This window comes from Mauremys reevesii, linkage group 7 (assembly GCF_016161935.1).
Source record: "Mauremys reevesii isolate NIE-2019 linkage group 7, ASM1616193v1, whole genome shotgun sequence".
NCBI lineage: Eukaryota > Metazoa > Chordata > Testudines > Geoemydidae > Mauremys > Mauremys reevesii.
Window position 1 is genome coordinate 9228079 of NC_052629.1, and position 11413 is coordinate 9239491.

Consider the following 11413-nt stretch of genomic DNA (forward strand, 5'->3'; position numbering starts at 1 on the left):
ATATTACTACTTTCCACTTATTCAAGCAATAAAATATCTGATTCAGAACATTTCACTTTTTTTTTAAAAAGTGTCTAAAACCTAACCATGTTAGAAAAGGGTGAACTCTTAGACAGCACAACAAGGGATAAGTTGGTCCCTATTTCTAGAATTTTAAAACCCACGGGAGAACTCTGAAATGAAAAGTATGATAAGGCATAATGACGATTGTGTGTTTGTGACCATTAAATGGCTGTCTACTACATGGATGTTTAATACAGATACTTCTCATGAATATGTATGTATGTAATATTATTTACACATAACTTCATATATATTATTATTACTAACGTTTATGTGGCTCAACTATTTTTTTTAACTTGAAATTTAGAAGGTTTTTGACACTTTTGGTATTAGAGTAAATAACAGTTTGGTTTCTTGTAATGTGGGATTTGGCCAGCTGCTGGGTATCTCTGGGGTATTTCTGTCTTATTGTTATTGATTGGCAGGCAAAAAAAGGGGGGCATTTTCTGTGCTGGGAATTTGCCATTGGGTTTGGTAGGACTCTCGGGTATTTTCTGTATTTTGAAATCAAGACTTGGTTGTTGACTGGGCTAAGTTGCCCTGAAGTTAGGTGAGTTCGTTCCTGCTTTCTAGCAGGCTCTTTGAATTGAAAGCTGTGCAGGTTTTGATTGAATTAAGCCAGTGATTAGAGACAGCTGAGTGAGAGGGGTTGAGTCACCCATTCCAGCTGAGTGTGGGGCCCAGACGTTAAAAAGTACACAGGCTCTCACAGACAAAGGCTGCTGGCAGACTAAGGCAGTTAGCCAGTGGAGGAAGGTAGGGAGGGTTTTTTCCTCTCCCTTAACTTGAAGGCTTTCTACAAGGAAGAACCCACAATGGGAGGAAAACAGCATGTTGCCAACACCACTGCTAGCTCTTTTCTCTGCCTGTACCTATGGGGTCCCAACCAGACAGGCGTCTTGACACTGGACGCTTTCTCTCAGGTCCTGACATGCTGGGAATGTGGCCTACATGCAGATTAAAGCCAGTCTGGGGGAAACCCCTGGTATGGGAAGTGTCTATTGGTGGAATCCCTCAAGAAGCAGGTAACAGGGCTGCCGGAGGAGGTGGGTTTTCTGTATAGTATCCAGGAGCACAAGGACTTCATTGACAGCATGCATGTGGGAACATGTGAATTGAAGGATACTGGACAACTACAAATGACTGCAGTAGCACTAGACGAGGAAGGAGAACCATCCATGGGCCACCGCAGGCAGTAGACAATTCTCCACCCCCACCCAAGTCCCCATCCATCGCGGCCAAGCACCAGTAACCTGTAGTGGTGACAGGAGATGAGGAGCAGATCCCAATGGCTGAGGAGAAGGAGCCCCTTGCCTTCAAGTCTGGGAGGCTCATGGCCACCATGCCCAAGAGGAGGAGTCATAGGGTGCTGATGGTTGGGGACTCCATTCTGAGGGGGACAGAGATGTCCATCTGCTGACCTGACATAGAATCACAGAACTGGAAGGGTCCTCAAGAGGTCATCTAGTCCAGTTCCTGCACTAGTGGCAGGACTAATTATCTAGACCGTCCCTGACAGGTGTTTGTCTAACCTGCTCTTAAAAATCTCGAATGATGGAGATTCCACAAGCACCCTAGGCAATTTATTCCAGTGCTTAACCACCCTGACAGTTAGGAACTTTTTCCTAATGTCCAACCTAAACCTCCCTTGCTGCAATTTAAGCCCATTGCTTCTTGTCCTATCCTCAGAAGTTACGAAAAACAATTTTTCTTCCTCCTCTTGCAACAACCTTTTACATACTTGAAAACTGTTATCATGTCCCCTCTCAGTCTTCTCTTTTCCAGACTAAACAAACCCAGTTTTTTCAATCTTCCCTCATAGGTCATGTTTTCTAGACCTTTAATCATTTCTGTTGCTCTTCCCTGGACTCTCAGGAGGAGTGGATGAGGCATTTCTTGAACAAAAACCAGAAATATCCAAAACTCAAGACCGGGTAGTAATGGGGGACCTTAACTACCCAGACATCTGTTGGAAAAGTAATATTGCAAAACATGTCCAGTAAGTTCTTGGAATGTACTGGGGACAATTTTTTGTTTGAGCAAACATTGCCTTATGTTTTTTTTCAGACAATTAGGGTTTTTACTATACTTCGATAAAATTCAGGTGTTAAGTATATTTTCATCACGTTGTTTGATCATTTTGAAAGTTCTCAAACACTGTTAAAAATAAAAGTTCAGATCTATCCCTTGTATAACTCTATTCCCTTCAAAGTTATTTAGGGGATGAATTTCTCCAAAGCATCGACTAAAATGAAAATATTGCCCCAGCCTGATTTGATTGTATCCTTGTAAACACCAAACTGATTGGTATAGTAGCCCTAACTATTGTAGTTATTTAGTAGATGCCAATTAAAATAAGGACAAGCCTTTGAAGTTTAAAGGAATGTTTTTATATGTATTTTTTAATCTGAGAAATAAATGAACTGGAAGAGAAAAGTCAGCAACAAAAAGACACCTTTGTACAATATGAAATGTTTCTAGTTACTTCATGGATAATGTCAACTTACAAGAAAATTTGTTTAAAAATATTTTATTATTAGCAATATATTATTAAAATTTACTGGAACTGAAAGAATTTACAAATCCAATTCATATATGCTGTTTCTTTACTTACATTTTCCTCATTAGAAGAAGGAAAATTACTTACGTCAGCTTCCGTTTTGCATATAATCAATTTTATTTTCAGATTCTCTGTGCTGGGACATTTGGGTTACAGACATCGCTGGAGAATGTTTATCTGTAGAAAAGCCTATTAGAGATAATAATTGTCACCATTGATATAAAAAAAAATCAACGAAAACATTTCTCTTGGTCTTGGCTCTCAGGGACAAGGAACTACTGTTTGAGAAGTGCCTCACACATTGTGCATGTGAGCATACTCCAGAAAGTAAAAAATTAAAACAAATAGGCTTTAAGTTTGCTTTTTGACAAAAAAAAAATCTTAAATTTTGGGCCAAACTTTAATTGGCAGCTTCCCTTTAATAATTTTCAATTAAATATTTTCAAAGTGAAAATTAAGATGTTTCTATTTGTTGTTTTAATAAATATTTCTGTCCTTTAAGAGAGGTAGCGTAGAGAAAAAGCTGTAGTACAGCTGCAGAGGAACCATGATAGGTAAACCAGGAAGGTCAGGAATGATGGTGAGTTGCCAATGTAAGGTATTTTGTCCATTAGTAAATAATGCAAATATTGTTTGTTTTTCTTAAAATGTATTAAAATTGGTGTTGACAATGAAGTGCATTTATCTGCCTTCTAACACTCTCCTGTAGCCATCTGGCCTGATCCTGTCACACTACAATGTGTCATGTAAGGTATCATGTGTAAACTTGGTGACACGCAGGTCCCCAAAATCATTGTGTGATGTATGTACGGGTTGTGTACAAAGAGTTATAGCTTCTAGATGTGTGCTGGAAATATGTTCTTAAAATGTGTTTGGGAGGCGGTGGATAAACCCAGCCTGCCCTAGGCAAAGGAATGTGTATTTACCTATCTGGGTGGCTTGGTTACTAGCAGAAGACAGTGAAAGTACATTTACATACACAGTAAACAAAACTACACGCTAACCAGCAGCTTAATGAGCTTACCAGGGGAAGGATTGTGCACTCTAGGAATCCTACCTGGCTTGTGAAGCAGAGACAAGGGACTTTGGGTAATATAAGTGGAGCAAAAAGGTATTTTGGTTACCTTGTCACATAGGGAACAAAGGAGATCCACTGTTGGATTCTGTGAACTTTGAGTCCCCTGGCCTGGAGATCCTGGTAACTCGATGTGGGTAAGAAACTGCTAAGGCAGAGATTGTAACTTGCTAATATTAAGTTTTAGTCACTAGATAACATGTTGTGTTTTGGTTGGGTTCTAACCATATTTGTCTCTTTTTCTCTTGCTTAAAATCACTTAAATCTCTGTTCTTTGTTAGTAAACGTATCCTTGTTTTAGTACAAAGCCATCCCAGTGCTGTATGTTAAAGTGAAGTGTGAGTCTTTAGCTCACCTAACTGGCTGATCTGTGTACTGTCTCTTTGGAGACAAGCAAACCTAACAGTTTACGTGAATGTCCAGTGAGAGGGACTGGACGCTGCAGGGAGACGTCTCCGGGGAACTGAGGCTCACTGATTGTTATCTGCGAGGCCAGGTTTAGACTGACACAGTCTCGAAGAGTTTGCTGGCAAGGCAGACAGGCTGGTGTGTCATGGAGCTGACCCAGAGCTTAGCAGCAGCAATGCTCTCACTTGCTGAGGTAAAGGGTAACATAGTGGCTCACAGTTCTGGGTGCCTTGAGGAAGATGCCGCAGTGGGTAATAATATTATCTGTGTTGTAGGCATGTGGTGAGGCCCAATGCATTATTTTTGTAAGGTACTTGGGGTCCTTGTGTGGAAGGGGCTCTAATGTTTAACAATGTTGTTAATTTGGATTGTGGTAGAGCCTAGAGGCCCCAAACCCATTGCGCTGGGCATTGTACAAACATAACAAAAAGACCCTCCCTGCCTCCACAGACCTTAGCAGGGATTAAAAGACCTCAGTAAGGATTGGGTCTCCATTATTCGGAGTGTTGGAAAATTCAATCCCTGCTTAAACTGGGAAGAGCTTAACACCTAGTTTGAAAGAAAGTGCAGCCACAATGGGTTTCCACAACTTGTTCAGTTATTTCATACTGTGAACATAAGGGTGCTGGGACAAATATTAGCGAAGTATGGGAGAGGATTCAGAAGGATTAGGGTAACAGTAATCAGAATAGATGATGACATATAGCAGCTATGTGTACACATTGATGGCTCTGAGACCGCAAGAAATATTAATACAATTATACACCTTGGCAAATTATTACTAGCTTAGTGATAACATGCTACAGTATCGTGCATCCCTGCTCATTTGCATATTGAATAGAAATAGACTATATTACTATGTCTCACGTGGATGAAATGGGAGACTCCCTGTGTGCAGTTTAAAAGATCAGTATTATAATTTACACCAAAGAAAGCACAGGTGCAGGGAACATAAATAAGATTGTGCATGCCTTAGTCATTCCATATCATGAACTGGTTAACTATACCGCTTCTCAGCGTGTAACTGAATATGTCCAAACTGGGCTCATGTTTATGAACAGCAGTGGGTGATATTTTGTATGAGATTCCTTGATGAGTTTCACATATCGTCCACGTGACTCCCTTCACCAGAAGCCACTTCCTTACTTCTGTGCCTGTCGAGAGCCACAGACTTTTTGACGACACACTGACAGATGAGACCTGTTTACTGTAAACTGGAATCTTTTCCATGCTGGAGAAGATATTGTAATAAGTTTTATAGCAGACTCTTTCTGTCGTTAAAATGGCCCTGCTCTTCTTAAATGAAAGAAGAAGGTCCTGATGCAGTGGTAATGGAAACTTATAGGGAAATGGAAGCTGACTACATGCCTTAGGTGGCTGCTAACAGGATAAAGAGTCTTCCACATTCAGGCCAGAGATCTGCGTTTAGGCCAGATTGGTAGTGACTGAAGGTGTGTATCATGGGGTATTTGTTTGGTGGCCTGTACAAAATGACGTGGTAGATCTGAATTTGGTTTCCAGTGAGTAGATGTCTCTGTTGCATTGTAATTAGCAACCTGGATGGTGGTTATCAGCAGAAAGGACAAAGATGGAGTGGAGACTGAATTACCTCCCAACTCAAGGAGCAGTTCCTCAGATGAGTGGGGTGGAAGTTTGGAGGTGATTTAACCGTTGCTGACTGTTCTATGTGTAAGCTGGATTCTAGTCACCGGGGCTGTCACATGTCTGAGCAGGCTTGAGAACTATTGTGTCTTCCACCTTCCAGAACAGTCAGAATTTAGGCACGCATTTCAATGGACTTGTGAAGAATTACCATTGTTCACGTTTTATTCTAAATTTGCCCATCTCGGCCCAAGTCATGCTCTTTTGGAAAGCACCCATAAGAAGCTCAGAAGGCATGTAGAGACAAAGGAAATCCAAAAGTAACCAATGCTTACCCCTGCACATTACATCTTAGGTAGTTACAAGCCTCAGTGTTTTGATAATCTGTATGCAGGGCTCTTCGTTTTTGGTTTTTATTTTATTTAATTTTCCCCAGCAATTTATCGATGTTTATTACTACAACAACAAAAACAAGTGAAAATTGGTGGAAAAAACTGTTAATTTTCCTGGGTAAATATCGGGGTTTATTTCGGTGGATGGAAGGATGCGGGGTAGGGTGACCAGACAGCAAGTGTGAAAAGTCGGGATGGGGTGGGGGGTAATAGGAGCCTATATAAGACAACGCCCCAAATATCGGGACTGTCCCTATACAATTGGGACATCTGGTCACCCTAATGTGGCGGGGAGTATTCAGTAGATTAATGGAATTCAGTGGGGTTTGCTGCAAAATGAAAACAGAACTCAAAACACAATGCCACCTCTGAGTTTAAGAAAACAATACACCTGTAATCCCCAAATAAAACTTTTCCTGTACATTTAGAACTGTTAGCCTATAAATGTTTACATTTAATAACTGGGCCACACCATTTGCCGTGCATACACTCAACTTCATCCTTTTCTCCTGATTTTGTTTTGTTTTTTAAACTTTCGAATACTTCCTTGTGTTCTGAAATGTATTCTGGTACAGATTTTCATTTCCTTTCCATTTTAATGTCAGATCTTTAAACCGTTGTCTGCTAACAGCTTGAAACATATCTGTGGTGGGTGTGAGATTCATCAGTACATTCAGATGCGCATGCACTTCAGAGCTTGTGTGCGTGCTTCTTGGATTATTGTGTGTATCTTCTACACTAATACATAGCCTTACTTCAACAGGCAGCTTTGCATAAACACACAGAATAATGTATTATTATAATAATGTATCTTGTGCAATGTATTATATTTTCCTAATAAAACAAGTTTTTTTATGTATTTCAATGATTCAAAAGTAGGGTGAAAATCAGAAAAAAAGAATAATACTTTTTGTAAAATTCAGGATTTTTTTTTTTTAGTAAAAAACTGTTTAAACTGAAACCAAAGGGGCTTGTCTATATGTGATATGACAGACAGGGCTAATGTCCAGACCCAGGGCTGGCTCCAGCTTTTTTGCTGCCCCAAGAGGTGAAGGGAAAAAAAAAAAAGGATAAAGCTGATTGGCGGCACTTTGGTGGCGGCTCAACCGTGCTGCTTCATTCTTCAGCAGAATGCATCAGCGGGTCCTTCGCTTCCTCTCTTCCTCTTGAGTGGCAGCTCAAAGAGGAAGCAGGGGTGGCTCCAGGCACCAGCGCTCCAAGCGCGTGCCTGGGGTGGCAAGCCGCGGGGGGCGCGCTGCCGGTCACCGCTAGGGCGGCAGGCAGGGTGCCTTCGGCGGCTTGCCTGTGGAGAATCGCTGGTCAGCGGCCGGCGGACCTCCCTCAGGCACACCTGCGGGAGGTCCGCCGAAGCCGCGGGACCAGCGGACCCTCCGTGCTTAGGGCGGCAAAATGTCTAGAGCCGCCCCTGAGAGGAAGAGAGGGACTGAGGGACCCCGTGCCGAATTGCCGCCGAAGACCCGGACGTGCCGCCCCTTTCCATTGTGTTGTTTGGTTCGGTAAAGTGTTGCAGGAAGTTCTTTAAAAACTTCTGCTACCACATAGACAGGAGGAGGCGTGGGGTGGTATCCCTGGCCTCTCATGGAGTTGCTCCTTCTGGATACTGTTAATTTATCCCTTCCAGAAATCTCTGGACTCACAAGAATACCTTTTAAAGAGCAAAATTTTTTTGCCTTTGAAATACATCAAATGGCAGGTATTTTATAGGGGGAAAAATCCCAGCGGATGATGTCCCCATACAGCCCCAACCAAGTCTTCACCTTATCCCATACTTCAAACTATACAAGTTGAGATGCTGAGCTTATCCTATCAATATATGCTGTATGTTTTTCAGGAACATAATGTAAAGCTTCCAGTATAATGTATTTAATCTAACTTTGTCCAAAGTGATGCCTCGTTCTTTGGTTACTCTTACAAGGAAGTATTTGTGCATAAATGGGAAAACAAATGAAATTGTTCCCCAGTCTTTCCCTTCCCTTTACATGAGTGCATGCCCACTGGGTACATGGAGTTTATCACAGGCTAATGGAGAGAATTTTATGGTAGCCCCTTGCTTAAAATATTGACAGCAAACCACTGATCTGGTTTTAGTTTCTGGTTCTTGTAGGATTATGGACCTACATTGGACCTAAGTAAAGAATGGTTTTAAATTGCATTTGAATATTGGCATGAGCAAGGCTTAAAGCGTGTGACCCCCCCCAAAAATAAAAAAATTAAAGATCATGAGAAAGAGAAGTGTCTTGTGTTAAATCTGTAGAGACCCTGGAAATGCCCGTGTTATCTTATTGACATACCTTATTACTGGAGTGAAGTAATAGAAATATAGAAAACCTGGTTAATTGGGCACCAGCTGCAGGGTTTAGCACTAAGGCTCCTTTTTCAGTCTTTGGCTAAAGTCCAATAACCAGCAGTGACATCACATGTTTGTTATATTGAATAAAATCAAGGTATTCTAGCAGCTCTTTGTCAGAGCTTTTCCTTATCCCTCTGGAGTCGTGCTGTGATGGGAAGATGTCTGAGCCTTTTGCAAGTATTTTGGCCAATGATTATGACTGAATTGTTGTTAGGATATAGAATATAGGTGTATGAGCTTATATTTGTATTTTGGTGGAACTAATGACAAGTGGCCTTTGAGACTAATAAAGGAATGTTTGTATGAAAGCTGAGTCATGGTAGACCTTAATAAACGTATTCATTTTCCAGCAGTCATGTTTACATATTTTTTCATTAAAGAATCATCCCTTGGAGGTCTCATGATTCAAATAAATTATAAGAATAACAGGCTTTTTTTGGTCCTCTTTCGATAGTTGACAAAAACAACATGGCTACATTGTTTCATGGAAAGGTTTCACATCATATTTACTTACACAGCAGCAGAGTGGTACTGGGTGTAGTCTAACTGCTTCAGGTTCACACGGCCTCTGGACTTGAATGTGTCAGCACAATGCCAATGGCAGTAAATATACACAGTTATGGTTGAATGAAGACACTGTGGAAAATGAAACACATTAATCTACTGTGGCTGTGGGTTGTTGTTTTTTTAAAGTAAGCTTGTGCAATAAATTGCAAGTTTTTCCTTGACTTCTCTTCTACTTGTGGTTTCCCTTTTTTGTCTGGAGGGAGGAGACTGGAAATTGAGCTGAAGTATTAAAAGTATTAAAGTATAGAGGCAATTAAAAAAATATAAATTGGGTCATACCTGTTTAGTGAACTCCTCCCTCCTTGTGATCTCTCCCATGAGCAAATGTCAGTGTGTCAGGAAAACCTGTGTGTCATTTGTTTGGATGGTGTTTTGGAGGTGGTGGTGGGGAAAAAGATGGAGACATGGAACCCTACATCTGGAAAGAACTAGACTTGAGAAGAGAACTGAATTAGAAAATATTGTTTAAAGGTGACCTACAAAGGATCCTAAAAAACTGGTCTTTTGCCTTTTTGTTGATACTTTAGCATATCTAAAAAGTCCTGGAAGGTTTTGTTTGCTTTGTCTTGTACTTTTCTTTTCTGCCCTTTTTTTTGTTTGTTTTTAAACCTTGGATGTATCAGGAGTTTCAAGTCTGGTCTTCTCTGAGGGATGGTCAGTGTGAACTCTCCCTAGCTAAAATGGAGAGGATTCTGAATACTTTACAAAGGCTTTCTTTATCCAAAATGTTAATTTGGTATTGAAATTTAAAAGATATAGATGTAAGCAGTGTCAGGATGAGCTCTACCCTGACGTCTGGTGGTGAATTATGACGAGTGTGGAAAAGAATTTCAGGGGCTGATCTTGTTTGCATAGGCACACCCACCCCGCCTAGCACGAGTCCACGGGAGCCTGAAATGGTCACTTTGACAGCTGTGGGATCCCCAATTTCTCTGTTATTGGGGCAGGAGGAATAACATGTTGTTACCCTGATTATGTGAATGAAGGACTATGAAACTGTTTTATGACAGAGGGTCTCACCATCAACTATGTAGCACTTGCTAGACAAGGGACATGGGTTCCAAAACCCAGTGAATTGAGAGAGGTTGGGGACTGGTATGTGTACCTGATGGTATGGGCCCCTTTTGAGGGCCTGGATCACCAATTGCACCTTCTCCTCTCTCCACTGTTGAAGAGCAGAGCTAATTTTGATTCCATTAGGAGTCCATCTAGAGGCTGCTGAGCTGAATTCACTTTGGGCCAATGGTGCACCAGCACTGGGGCTCCCCTACTACAAGCTGAAATCACTAAGAGCTGAAATCACTAAAAGAGCTAAACTTACTGAGCTGAGTGCTGTGTTAACTAGTGGGGGAGTCTGAAGATCTATCGCTAAGTGGCTGGCAGAGCGGAGCAGTTTGCAGCATGGTTGGAGCAACCCCCAGAACAGTGAGTGGAGCGGAGCGGAGCTGAGCGATTTGTGGGATGGTTGGAGCAGCCCACGGAAGAGCGAGCGAGCAGAGCGGTTTGTGGGGATGGCTGGAGTGGCTCATGGGTCGGCTGGAGGAGCGGCGCAGCTGGTGGAGTGGAGCCAGTCGTGGTGAAGGCTGCAGCAGAACTCCACAAAGAGGAGGGCCAGTTGGCCCCGGCCCACATAAGGTGCCCCTTAACACCCTGTGTGCCCCCCCATTTCCACCCAGGCTGGGGGGCGGGTAAAACTCTGCAGATGAACTTTTGAACTCTGGGGCGGCACTGACCAGGGACAGAGACTTTTGGGTTGTTGGACTTTGGGGTGATTGGACTTAAGACCCTAAGGGGAAAAGGACATTGTCAAAACTTACTTGGTGGGTCTTTTGCTCATGGTTTATGTTATGAATTCTGTTTGTGGTGTTTCCCCAATATGATGCCACATTGTTTCCCTCCTTTATTAAAAGGATATTGCTACATACAGACTCTGTGCTTGTGAGAGGGGAAGTATTGCCTCCTAGAGGTGCCCGGGGTGGGGGGGTGGTATGTAATTGTCCCAGGTCACTGGGTGGGGGCTCGAGCCGGTTTTGTATTGCGTTATTGAAATGGAACCCCTGGATACTGAACCCGGCCCTTGTTGCTGCCAACTCAGAGGGGCAGAAGGGTTACATAAACAAAAACAAAAAGTTGGACTAAAAACCCCCTTCCTTTCTCAGCTGCTCAGTCATTTTCTTGTGATGTCACCATTACACTAGTTCTTCAGTTATTATAATCTTCACCTCAGACAGGACATCAATATTTAATGTAAAGAATAAGTAGAACATCTCCTGCTTTTGAAAGAAAAAAACAACAGCAAACTTTCAAGCCACTTTCAGAATTGTAAAGAAGTGAAAAAGGGCACACGCTCATATTTTAACCCATAATGATCCAAA

General features: G+C 42.0%; 1 protein-coding gene across 1 annotated transcript in view; it reads left to right on the plus strand.

The window, feature by feature from the left end:
- RBM20 (RNA binding motif protein 20) overlaps nucleotides 1-11413 on the plus strand; it is a 163430-nt gene that overhangs the window by 45120 nt on the left and 106897 nt on the right. The gene's annotated exons all lie outside the window — the stretch shown is intronic.